This window comes from Ixodes scapularis, unplaced genomic scaffold (genome assembly GCF_016920785.2).
Source record: "Ixodes scapularis isolate PalLabHiFi unplaced genomic scaffold, ASM1692078v2 PGA_scaffold2__306_contigs__length_199485367, whole genome shotgun sequence".
Classification (NCBI taxonomy): domain Eukaryota; kingdom Metazoa; phylum Arthropoda; class Arachnida; order Ixodida; family Ixodidae; genus Ixodes; species Ixodes scapularis.
In genome coordinates, this window is record NW_024609857.1 from 72,183,720 (window position 1) to 72,196,019 (window position 12,300).

The window sequence follows — 12,300 nt, forward strand, 5'->3', positions numbered from 1 at the left end:
CATTCAGTACAAAACTGAGTTAATCAAACCTATTGGTGTGGTGGAAAGTACTCAACTTGGGTTTTAATTTAAACCATGGCTTGACGCTTCCCGCAGCTATTTCGTGCAAAACGCGAAAAACCGCCAATGTCATGTTGGTGCTAACTTTGTCGCGCAGTGTATGCATAAATTTGTTGCTGATATCAAAGTAAACGACGACCAGGGGACCTATGTTGGACTTTTGAGAAACTAGATACAGAAGTGACGTAGCGGCGGGAGGCGCGTAACCAAGCAACGGCGCGCACCGCGAAACCGCCCTCTTTGACGCCGTGACGACATGGCAAGATTGGCGTCTGTCACTCACTTGCGAGGCGTCAAGAGCCAAACCCCGCAGAGCGGAAGTAGCTACGCTGTCCCCCTACCGTTTCTGTGGCAACAGGAGGAGCATTTCCTGCTTTTAGTGAAGCGATGGCAGCCAATCCCTCGCCGCGGCGACCTTCACATCTGCTCTATTTTAAAGAAACTTGTCAAACTAAAAAAATACACGTGTTCTTTTGAAATGAGCAAATGATTTTGTAGCGGTTCCAGAAAATATTAGATGGAGTAAACTCGCATAAAAGGTTAGAACAATATGCGGGACGCGGATGAGCGCCTAGTTCAAATCACTGTCGCTGATGACGGCTCAAGAAACGGGAGGATTTGGCCTGTCATGCTCACTCTTCTTGCGTCGTGATTGGTTCCTCGGCGTTCTCATCGGCTAATGCGGCTATCTCATTGGCTGCGGAGCGATAATAAAAGGTTCCAGACTTGCAGCACCCTGCGTTTCTTAAATTTTCAGGGACTATGGTTCAAACAACATGGAGGACGGGATCAGGCAACGCGTGACCGCGGCCCAGAGGGAGGAACTCGATACATTTATGTTCGAGAACACCTCTCCGGTACGCGGTGCAACTGAGCTGAGCCCGGCGCTGTCCAGAGACGACAAAGTTCGTCTCTGGACCGAGCTAACCTCCCGGCTCAACTTCCTCGGGCCTCCGAGGAAGGAGCCGGAAGGTTGGAAATGCTACTGGGCCGTGCGGGTGTCAAAGGCGCGGGCGCGGGCAGCCGAGCTAGCGAAACAGGCGAGGTAATTTGCGTAGTCTACTCATAGTGTGGACCAAGCTATTGAATTACTTCCTTTACTCACAGGCAAACAGGGGGCGGAGGCGGCCGGGTGCGCTCACTGGCGTCATCATACGCACGTATTTTGACGCTGGTGGGCGAGGACTCGGTTCTGGGCGCTCCCGGGTTTTCCGTCCCGGCTTTTGCGGACGAGGCCGAGGTGAGTGCACAATTGAACATAACATACTATTGCAGATGTAGCTGTTCAATTCCAATAGGGAGGAGAATATCCGTGCAGGGTTTTATTATCAGTGAGCTAAGATGTATACCGCAGTGAAATGTGATAAATATGAACGTGAATATATGCATTAAAGGTGCTGGCACTTTTTATAATTCAGCGAATCGGAGGGCGGATTAATTCATCTACGTAAAGGCAAAATCTAAAACAAAAGTACTTACGACAAAAAAACATTATATTTATTGCAGTAATACTGGAGTTTCTAAGGCTTAACAAGTGTAGCTTTTTGTAGTCCTTTTTCTTCTTGTTTTTGTGGTTGTTGCAACCCTCAGTTGTATTGCGTGAACGCTGTCTTAAGATTCCATTTCTGTATCACAGAGGTACATTTTTACAAAAACGGGAAGTGCAACCTTTCGAGCTGCCACTAGACATATTTGGGGAGTCAATCCTTGACATGAATGGCACCACCTCTGAAGCAGTCGAATTTTGTTTCCCCTGAGTTGAATGCAGCCTCAACAAACCCGCTCCTAGTATCTAGAAAATGCAGGCGAGTCCTGTGAGCTGACTAAAACTTATAAATTCTCTTCTAGGGGAGACCCGCAGGTGCCCTGGCAGGTCACGGGCAGCAGGCAGCCGAGCCGGTGCCCTCCACCTCACGGGGTGAGATCTCTTACGAGGTCAACTAGGATTGTGTGATATCACAGAAGCATTCTTTGTTTCCTGGCAGATGTGAGGCCACCTGCCAGGTCCCGGGTGCGGCCAACGGCGCCTCGTGCCACCCCCCGAATGTCGAGGCAGGAGAGGCACAACGAGGCTGCCATGCAGGTTGTCGCCAACCAAACTCTCCAGTTGCAGCAGAACGAGACGAGGGACGCGCGGGACGTGGAGTTGCAAGGCCAGGTATTGGCTCAAACATAAAACTCCGTAACATGACTAAATAGACACGAGTTTAACAAAGATGCCACTGTGAAAGTGGGACTGCAGCAGAGGGCAATGGAGATCCACAAAAGCATAATGCAAACCGAACTGTGACATATGCAAGGTTTTCACGCCCTCTGGGTGTCCAGAAATATGTTGTTACTGCGAATTAAATGCCCCGTCTCTCCAGCTCCTGCGTTCCACCGAGACCCTCAGCCACCGCATGGAGGATGTTGTGGAGGCGAACCAGGAGCAAGCTCGCGCCACACAGGTGGTGGCCTTGGAACTCCAAAACACGACCCGCGTGCTCGTCGAGGTCGTTCTGCTGCTGACTGCGGAGAGAAGCCGAGCCCAGCGAAGCCAAGACCTGCCGAGCCCTGCCCAGCCACCCCTCCAGCCCAGCCTAGTCCAGCCCCTCACCGCCGAGCCCAGCACCGCCGAGCCCAGCACCGCTGAGCCGAGTCCCGCTGAGTCCAGCCACGAATAATTTAGTTTAATGGACGATTATTTTATGTGCCAAGTCAGTATTTATTTTTTTGCTTTTGTTTTGTTCTCCAGGTGGAAACAAGAAATATGTTCTTTTGTGCCACTGGTATGTGGTGCTTGTTAATGGACAAGTTCCTGCGCACACTGGGCTAGCCGTACAGTGAATAATACAATGAGTGAGCCACTGCTTAAAGGAAGCCTGACGTTCTGCTGTCCTAACATCTTTACAACAATGTTGCCATTGCGAGAAACTCCGTCCATGCTTTTCAGTTCATATTTTGTTTACAAAAAACTGTGCCTTCTGTATTTGTTTATTGGAGTCACTATAACCAGTGAAGCAAGTTAGTAATATGCTCTTGGCAACAGGCATGACAGATATATGCTAAAACTAGCCATTCCTCATGTTTGTAGGACAGCAATATGTAGTGTGTGCTTTTTCATCAAAGGTGTCAAGTGGCTTGTGCCATGGGAATTTTATACTTGTAGTTTTCTTCCGCCTGAAACTGGCCTCTGGGTTTGCCATTTTTCTTATATCGCAATAAAGTGGAGATTTGGGCCAGTTGGTTCATGGCAAACAAAAAAAAAAGCGCTGAAAAAAACACAGGGACGCAGATGAAGGGAAACAGAACAAGGTGCACTCTCAACTGAAGTTGACTTTTCGATAAACTTCAGTTGAGAGAGCGTCTTGTCCTGTTTCCCTTCGTCTATGTCCCTGTGTTCTTTTTTGTTTGTTTTCTTATATCATTGTTGATCTCAGCACGCCTCTGCTATGGAATCTGTCATGCTTCCATGTATGACAAAACACAAACGAAATGGCGCTGTGCTGAATTAAGTGAAGTGTGAAATAATGTCTGTGATATATCCTTGATAATCACAGAATTTATACGGTGCTTACTAGTCCATGTTAAATTTCACTTTAAAGAAAGCATTGCAACCTGTGTTTTCAAAGATGTTTATTTTTCACGTTAAGGCATTGTTATATAAAAGAAAGAAAGCACTTTCAAAAACAAACTACTTGTTGTCTTTATACATTCAAGTTGACACAAATCCAATCTGCGATTATCGAGTAATACACCTGGCTCTGTGGTAGCCATAAGAGATTGTAAAATGGAGCAGGGCAATGGAAGTGTAGAGAAAATGAATCGATGTCCAAACCCGATACAAACAATATATTGTAGTAAAAAAGGAAAATGGGTCTCACCAGTAGCCTCATTGAGTTCTCAGTCTCCTGCAAGGGCTAGCTTCATAACCCTACAAAACCTGTTATTCTCCCACACATTTTATGCGCCCTGATTACAGATTTAAAAAATGCTCTATCAACATAACCGTGATGCAGCGAATAGCTTTTCGGAGGCAGTACTACATGTCCGTAAAGGAAGCATGGTGGTTGTGCGACTAACTGAGCAAGGCGTTGGAGTTGCGAGGGCGTCTCTGGTGGCGAGGGCGTCAGTCGAGGTGAGGACGACGAAGGGTTCGCTGTCGCCGGTGGCGTCCCTGGTGTGCAGGAGTGCCACCCTGGCGAGGACGATGAGGGGCTCCCTGTCGCCGACGGTGTCCCTGATGGGCGGGACCTCCGTTGTGGCGACGGACTCCTTGGCGCTGGTGGTGTCCCTGGTGGGCGGGACTGCCACCGTGGCTTGCGCGGGGCTCCGGGCGGCACGGCTGTGGCAGGTTTGGAACTGGGCAACAAGGCGCTGCCTCAGAGCCCTCCCCCTGTCCGAGAGGCTGACCCGAGGGTGGGCAGGAGCCGGCCTCTCGTCATCCGCCGATGACGGGAGGCCGGCTCAGAACCGTCCGAGCTCGGCCCAAACTCCAACCCTGGCTCGTCAGGGTCAGAGTCTGGCTCCGGTTCTGGCTCCTTCGATGAAAGGCAGATATTGTGGAGCACTGCACACGCCGTTATAATGACGATGGCTGTTGTGGGATGATAATACAGAGCCCGGTGCCTTTGCAGACACCGGAATCTGCTTTTCAACAGCCCAATGCAGCGCTCCACAACGGACCTCATCGAAGAATGTGCCTTATTAAACCGGCCGCATGCGGTGGAGGTCGAGTGGAATCCACGGACAGGGGTGATAAGCCAAGGCTCTAAGGCATAGCCGCTGTCACCTGCACATTCAGAGAAGGAAATGTATGATATTAATGCTGTTTTCTTTAAAAGAATACTTCAACGGAATTTGAAATGTACCCGTCGTGTTCAGAAATAGGCTGAACATGATCCACAATATCCGTAAATGACAATCGCACATTTGTCTTGTGAGCCTTATGGCTATATTTTTCGTTATAAACAGGCCACACTCGCAAGCGCTTGGAGAACAGCCAGCAGAGAGCACGTCACATCCGGTGCAATTGCGATGTAGTTTCTCTTGGGATGAGCAAACCTGCGACAAGGCAGACATCGTCAGGATGCCCTAGCTGTTCAAGCAACAAAAGCGGTCGAAGCATGCCAGCGATCATGCCACCGCAACAAACCCCAAAGCTGCTTTTGTGTAATTTTGAGTGGCGGGTTAATCTTCTATAATCTTGGGACACACAAAAGAGAGTCCCGTTGAGTGTGGAGTTCCTCCCTCCCCTTGTCTGTTCTGCTGGCCGTTGAGCTGTCAAGATGACGTCAGGTTCAAAGCATGTATAGTTCTAGGCGAGACAGTTATCGTCACTACCTGTCAAGGTTCCTAGACGGGCATTACAAACGGCTTTAGCGACATCTAGAAGGTGCTCTTTCCTAATCGCCTAATTTTTCTAAATGCCTTTTTGTTTCTTTTTAACAAGATATTGGTGTGTCCGATGTGATACTGCTCTTCTGAACACGTATAGACCAAAGAATAAGCACCGAAATTTCGTTGTAGTATCCCTTTAAAATTGTTGACAACTAAGCAAAAAAAGGCGCATGTTTGCAACCTTTCCCCCTATACTTGACAGCTGCGTCAGAGTGTTTCCAAAGACGTGTCACAGGTATGGCTAGAGCGCATGCCAGTTATTCATGTTCGGAACAGTATGTGTGATATTGTAGCTTATAAGTGTTGCAGAGCCATCATGTACAGTACCAACAAATGGGGTATTCTTACCGAGCAGAAACCTGCCGTCGTCCATCAGCCGGCCTTCCTCGAAGTTGCTCCGGAGCCACGAGTAGCGCCACGCGAAGGAGTCGTGCACCGACCCTGGATACCGTAGGTCGATGCTCATGACCCGGCAGTCGGCGTCACACACCTGCAATTGTGAGACATATGTAGACATTAATTCAGCTGAATCGACACACAGTTGATTGCACTCATGGTCATGGGGCCCTGTCAAACACTATTTACATGCTGACCAACACACCACCATAAATTACGTGGTTTACACACTTGAAATATTAAAACGGCGCAAAAAACGACGGACTGGATGAAGGATATAGACAGAGCGCTGAATGAAAAAAAAAAAAAAAAACGACGGACTGGATGAGGGACACAGAGCGCTGTCTGTGTTACAAAGATTAAAATTATATGATAGATAGCCACTACCTTTGATCCACGCAATAGTTTAGGCAAGTTTGTTTTTTTTCTTCAAAGGAGAGTTTACACTTTATCATGCAGGACAGGAACTATTGCTTAAAAGCTTAGCACGACATGAAAACAACCCTCCCTTGGTCCGTCGAGCAAAAGCTTGTGCGGAGGATGAACGAGCACTAACAACCCATAACTCTAATTTATAAAATGGCATATCCACACCGCATTAGACTTACGCTCTTTTTCAAACCCATTCAGACCGGGCATTGACCTATAGCTAAAAGCGCGAGATATAGCTGCTTTGGATAAAGCCCTGGCGGCTGCATGAGCGCTCGTGCAGCGAGTGCTCCAGTCAAGCCGTTCGCGCTTGCACAGTCTTCTCAGTTAGTTCATGCTAAGGTGAGACGTAGTATAAATGTGATCGTACTTACCACCATCACGTTGAGAGCGTAGTATTGCTTGCGGCACCAATACGCCGCCTTCGTGACGGTGGGGTCGTTCTCTGACGGGCCGACGATGGCGATCATCGTCCCGTCGACGCAACCGATGACGCCGGGTATCCTGCCGAGCCGTTGGAAGCCCCTCTCGACGTCGTCCCTCTCGCCGGTTGTCTGGGGAAAGTCGATCCAGCCGCGCCGGATCCCCAGACACTGCACAATAGCGAGGGACACAGCCCGCTCAACGATGCTGACTATAGCCTGATCCCTCGCTATGTGCTCGTCGCTCGCCACCATGCCCTGAAAACTCCCCTTGGCGTAAAAGCGAAGTGCACACAACACTTGCTGTTCCACAGTCATCACCGTCCACGTACGTCGCAGCCTCCAACTCTGGCTCCTCGCGCAGTTCGTCGCAGAACCAACGGACCACATTCTTGGTGAGACGGTACTGCCTCCGAAAAGCTTCCTCCGGTAGTTCAAAGTCATCGCGGTGCTGCCGGTAAAGCCTTTCCGGAGAAAAAAAAAAGTTCCACAAGAGGAAAGCTGTCGCTCTGCCTCCGAGACGCCGTGTTTCCCATTGCGAAGAGGCGAAGAGAACAACGACTGACTCGTTCCCTTTTCAGACGAATCACCGAGGAAACGATACGTCAAATTGTTGTCACTTCCGGTTGGAGCAGTTCGCCGTCTCCGCCCACATTTTCATAGGGAACTTTCGTCATTCGAGCCTCAACCAATCAGACGCAATGTCGTCACTTCCGTTTCTTTTAGGAGAAACGAAACATTTGTCCAACATAGGTCCCCAGACGTTCCTTAAAAATTAAATATTTCATTGCATCTCTACGCACATTTGAAGAGTGTAGAAACATTATGTAGTATAACCACACTAGAAAACAAGAAACAAAAAAACAAATGTATGGCAAATTGCTAGGCAATTCTGTTGGGTACGTGAAACGTTCCCCGGTGGAAACTAGACCATGCGGATTGGTGCCTTTGCAAATAGAATTCCGCCCTAGATGCTTCTCTGATTAGCTCTATGGCTTCAGATCAAGCTACATTGTATGTAACCAAACAAATTATAAACGCTGCTCGTCAATCGGTTTCATAGACCTCTGGAGTTCTGCCACGAAAGCGCACACCTTGGTGAAATGAAGAGTGTGCTTCAACAATCAAAACACAAAATAAGGGTTGGGGCGAATTCAGGAGGTACCCTACCTGAAGTAACCTATTGGTATTTAAAACAAAACGAAGAGCTAAAGCCAGATGGGCTAGAAAGCAGGCTAAAAAAAACCTGGGTGAAGTGTATTACCTCTTTGAGCAGTTTTGTACCATCAAAAAGGGTTTGGGATGGACTATGTAAAATCAAAGGGGAATACATAAGTTACTATTCCTATTTTGAACCCTTTTATCCGTCATTAGAAGGCACAGCGAAGGCTTTGGGGAGATTTGAGTAATGCATCCAGTTCCCCAAAGTATAGAGCTACCTTCAAATTGTTTAAATGTTTTGCTGGGCAGCTGAAGATAGTGATGTGGAAAGCCAGTTCTGCACCTTTTAATGAATCGTTCACACACTGTGAGGTTAAGATGGTACTCTATGTAAAAAAGATATCTGCCTCTGGGCCTGATGCACTCCATTATGAAATGCGGTGTATCCTGTCTCCAGAATCCCTCGAAACACTTATTTTTTTTTTCCAATTCATTGTGGGAAAAAGCATGCTTCCCCAAAGCTTGGAGATATGCTCACATAACCCTCCTGAAGTCTCACAAAGACCCGACAATGACATCTAGTCACTGCACTATCGCTTTAACTAGGTGCCTTGGTAGAACTTTTAAATGTATGATAACGAGAAGACGGATATACTTACTGGAAGGTGAAAATCTCGATATCCCCCTGTGTGGGTTTCTGAAAAGTCTATGTACCCTAGATCATCTTGTGCATTTAGGAATAATTGTATGGGAAGCCTTCGTTACTAGACAGCACTATGTTTCCATCTGCGATCTGGAGAAGGCGTACGATACGACGTGGAGCCTCCTCCAAGATCTGTATGCCTATGTGACTCGTGGTAGCATGCTGCAAAACGCATAAAATACTTTTTGTCAGACAGGACCTCCTAGGTTCGGCTGGGTACCACCTTCTCGAACTCATTAAAGAAACTGGAGTCCCCCAGGGTGGCATCTTAAGTGTCAGCTCGTTTACTGTTAAAATTAACTCTCTTGCTCGGACGTTGCCCTTTTTTGTTTCATACTCGCTCTTTGTTGACAACATTCAAATTTCAGCATTCTCTTGTATTATGTCTGGGGGTGAGCGCCAGCTTCAGGTAGCCATAAATAACCTCAGCAAGTGGAACATGGTTAAAATCGCGCACAAAGAGACGGGACGGTGTCTGAATGACCGGCTACGAGAGCATAAACTTTCTTTAACATCCAATGTAGGAGGTCACCTTTCGGTGCACTGTAAAACCTGTATGTGCACACCATCTTTAGAAAAAATATCGGTCATTGGCCGCTTTAAAGAAAAACAAACGCGCGAGGTGCTCAAGGCGTTCACCATCTTGAGCCTGACCGATCGCTGCGTTAGCCAGCCGTCGGTAGCTTTGAGCGAAAAAGAAGTTGCCTTCTTGCGATCATTTGACTGCGGATGATCTGTTCCCCCTGGTGACATTGTCCTCTGTAAAAAATAGTGCTTCATCTTTCTCTTCTTCACTTAATATACTAGAGTTGTGAGTGCACGCCTGTCTGTGTTCTGTGTTCCTTCCTCGTTTGTCCTCGTCTCTTTGTGCGCGATTTTAACCATGTTCAACGTTTACCAACTCGCCCAGCTTACTACTCTTCAGCAAGTGGGCCGACAAGAACGGTTTTATGTTCCCACCTGAGAAGGTTGTCTGCGTACCATTTTCTTTGCGTCGAGAGCTCTCATTGAATCCCGTCCTTGACTTGTAATCAACCTGCACCCCTCTCAGGAAAGAACACGAATTCCTGGGTGTTAACTTTGATAAAAAGTTGAACTTTATTTTTCACATAAAGTCTCTGAAGGCAAAATGTCTTAAAACATTCAATCTTCAATTGTTAGCACATAAGACATGTGGATCGGACAGAACGTGCTTCCTACGGCTTTACAGTGCTCTTATTCAATTCGATCTGAACTATTGAGCTCCAGCATATGGTTCCGCGAAACAGTTTGCGTTAATGATGTGGGATTCCATCCATCCCCTTGGCTTACGACTTGCAACAGGTGCCATTCGAACGTCGCTTATCCTCAGCCTATATGCTGAATCAAACAAAATGTACATTGAAAGGAGACGCCGGTACCCCAGTTTAACATACGTTTACAAGATACTAGCTGTTCAGAAGTTCATACTCTGCCCTTTGTTTAAAACGATGTGAGCCTGTGAGACCTGAGAGCTTTTGTGTTGAGCACGAAAGCTCTCAGGTCTCACAGGTCTCAGGTCTCTTCTTCTCTTCAACTGGGCCTGCATGTAGGTAGCCTTATTGGGTCACTTCATGTCAAATGTCCCAGACGTTGCGCTCGACCATCTTCGATTTTTAAAATAAAATTTATGACATTTTATTCTAAGGTCCTTAACCTTTTCCTAAAAAAACAACAACCAAAACTGTTCTTTTTATGCGCGAGCGTGGTTTGAATTTTTAAAATTGGCGTAAAACTATGCGAGGTCATATTTTTAAAGGAATTTTATTTCTTGCACTTCGCCCTTTTGTTGAAGTCACTTTCACTTTGTCACACAGGCACTTACACCTTGAGCACCTTCCTTGATTCTGGTTTGCCCTAAGGTTCTTCGTCTTCCACTTCCTTTCTGATACATTCCTTTATGGTTGACGAAGAAGGGCATCATGAATTTTCTTACTATCACGGTAGCAAAGGCCCTTCTGTGATCTTCTGAAGAGTCATGCTCGCATTGTAGCAGGGGGTTCCTTCACAGGGATCACAGCCCCCAGAAGCGGCTGCACTGGCCGCCCACTTTTGAGCAGCGCGGTATCTCAAGCACTTGCACCTCTCTCTAGGTTTATGACAAATCCCACGAAGGACAAGTGCGGGTAGGCCAGGCCACCATGGTCTATGTTGACGATCAGTGCCGTTGTGGGAGAGGATGACGCTGGCGCATTCACGGTGTCAAGGCAGCCCAGACAAGAAATGTTGTCCTGCACTGCCCGGACCAGGAAGCCGGCGACAAGGCCTAGTGTGCTGGTCTGCAGTCCTGGTTGAGGTGTTCCTGAAACAGACAAAACAAAGAAAACATTGCAATACAGTAACCCTGAGAAAATTTAAAGAAACAACATGGAATTTTTTTAGCTCTAACGATTAGAACCGCAAGCAGATGGTTACCCGGGAGCATCTTCAGAGCATGAGTGGAGGGTCGCAAAATGTCAGCGAGGCCAAAAGTACTTCATACTGTGGAGGAGGCTGTTGACACAAGTTTGTTTTGGTCCCCAAGGTCTCAATTGCTTGGGTCGTGTTTCCGCTTTAGGATGAATGCAGAAGCCCAGTCACAAGGATCCTCTGGAGTGAAGACAAGGCGGCACGGGCATCTGTCTGATCATTTTGACCATTCAGTTGCCGCACAGTGGAGAACAAAGCCTCCATATCGTCGCTGGAGTATCGTGATGTCAGGACGAAGTGGAATTCCACGTCTAGCAAGTGCCTTGTGCAAGCGACCGTGAAAGCAGTGGTGATGCACAGAGCCTCGTAGGTTTCCTCCGAAAAAAATGCGGCCTTTGCAGGGGTATTCCCCTTCCAAACCAAGAAGTAATCCAGGAGGTTGTTTTCCAGCCAGGACAGCCTGCAATGAAATAAACATGTGATATATCAATTCTTGAGAAAAAAGAACCATAAGTAAAATGAGTAAAAGTGCAGCATTCACCTCTCGTCATTAGAATCATAAAATAGCATCCTCACGGGGTCATCGTTGAAGATGTGAAAGATGCTGTTGTGGGTGTTGTGAAGGCTAAACCACTTGTAAACAAGCTCCATAAATTCAATGGTAGGGAGACAGTCCTCGAAGCCGAAGATGCCAAACTGTGTTCCGTACATCTGGAGGTACTTCAATCACCGAGGTCACCTACAAAAAAATGTGCATTTTGTAACAAAAATAATGATTGAATTTCAAAATGATAGACTGCTAGATACTTAGGTTTTGCGAACCTGAGGGAACACAACGTTCAGGGCCCTTTTCACATTCATTTTTCCGAAATTGGAAGGGAAGACATGCTTTCGGGACTGTCGTCTCACCATACTGAAGGCGCCTGCAAAAATTTCTTTCTATATCTCATGATGTTCACCTCCTCACAAAGTTTAAAGGGCCATCGCACATAATTTTTTTCCAACCTTAGCAAGAGTTAATGCGACTTCAATGAGACCCAGGAAAGTGTCACTTTACCTTGCTTTTGTTGAAGGTCGTAGATTCCCCTCACGTAACTTTGGATTGATGTACTTCCCATTGTTAAACAGAAACCTCTTCGACGCTAGGAACTGCGACCTGATGTTCTTGAAAATGTGACAGGGGTCAAACACAAGAAACAGATTCCGTTCCTTGTCCATTCGATGGCTGTAATGGTACACACATGAGCAAGAGTTTAACTCAGTACTTTATTGACATCACTCGTGTTCAGGTTTTATGACAAACCTCACAACAGGAGTGATTTT

General features: G+C 47.1%; 2 pseudogenes; both read right to left on the reverse strand.

Moving 5' to 3' along the window:
* Nucleotides 1-1,182: 1,182 nt before the first annotated feature.
* On the reverse strand, nt 1,183-2,944 carry LOC115318046 (annotated as a pseudogene).
* Nucleotides 2,945-10,959: 8,015 nt separating this feature from the next.
* Nucleotides 10,960-11,838, reverse strand: LOC121836760 (annotated as a pseudogene).
* Between the last annotated feature and the right edge of the window lie 462 nt (nt 11,839-12,300).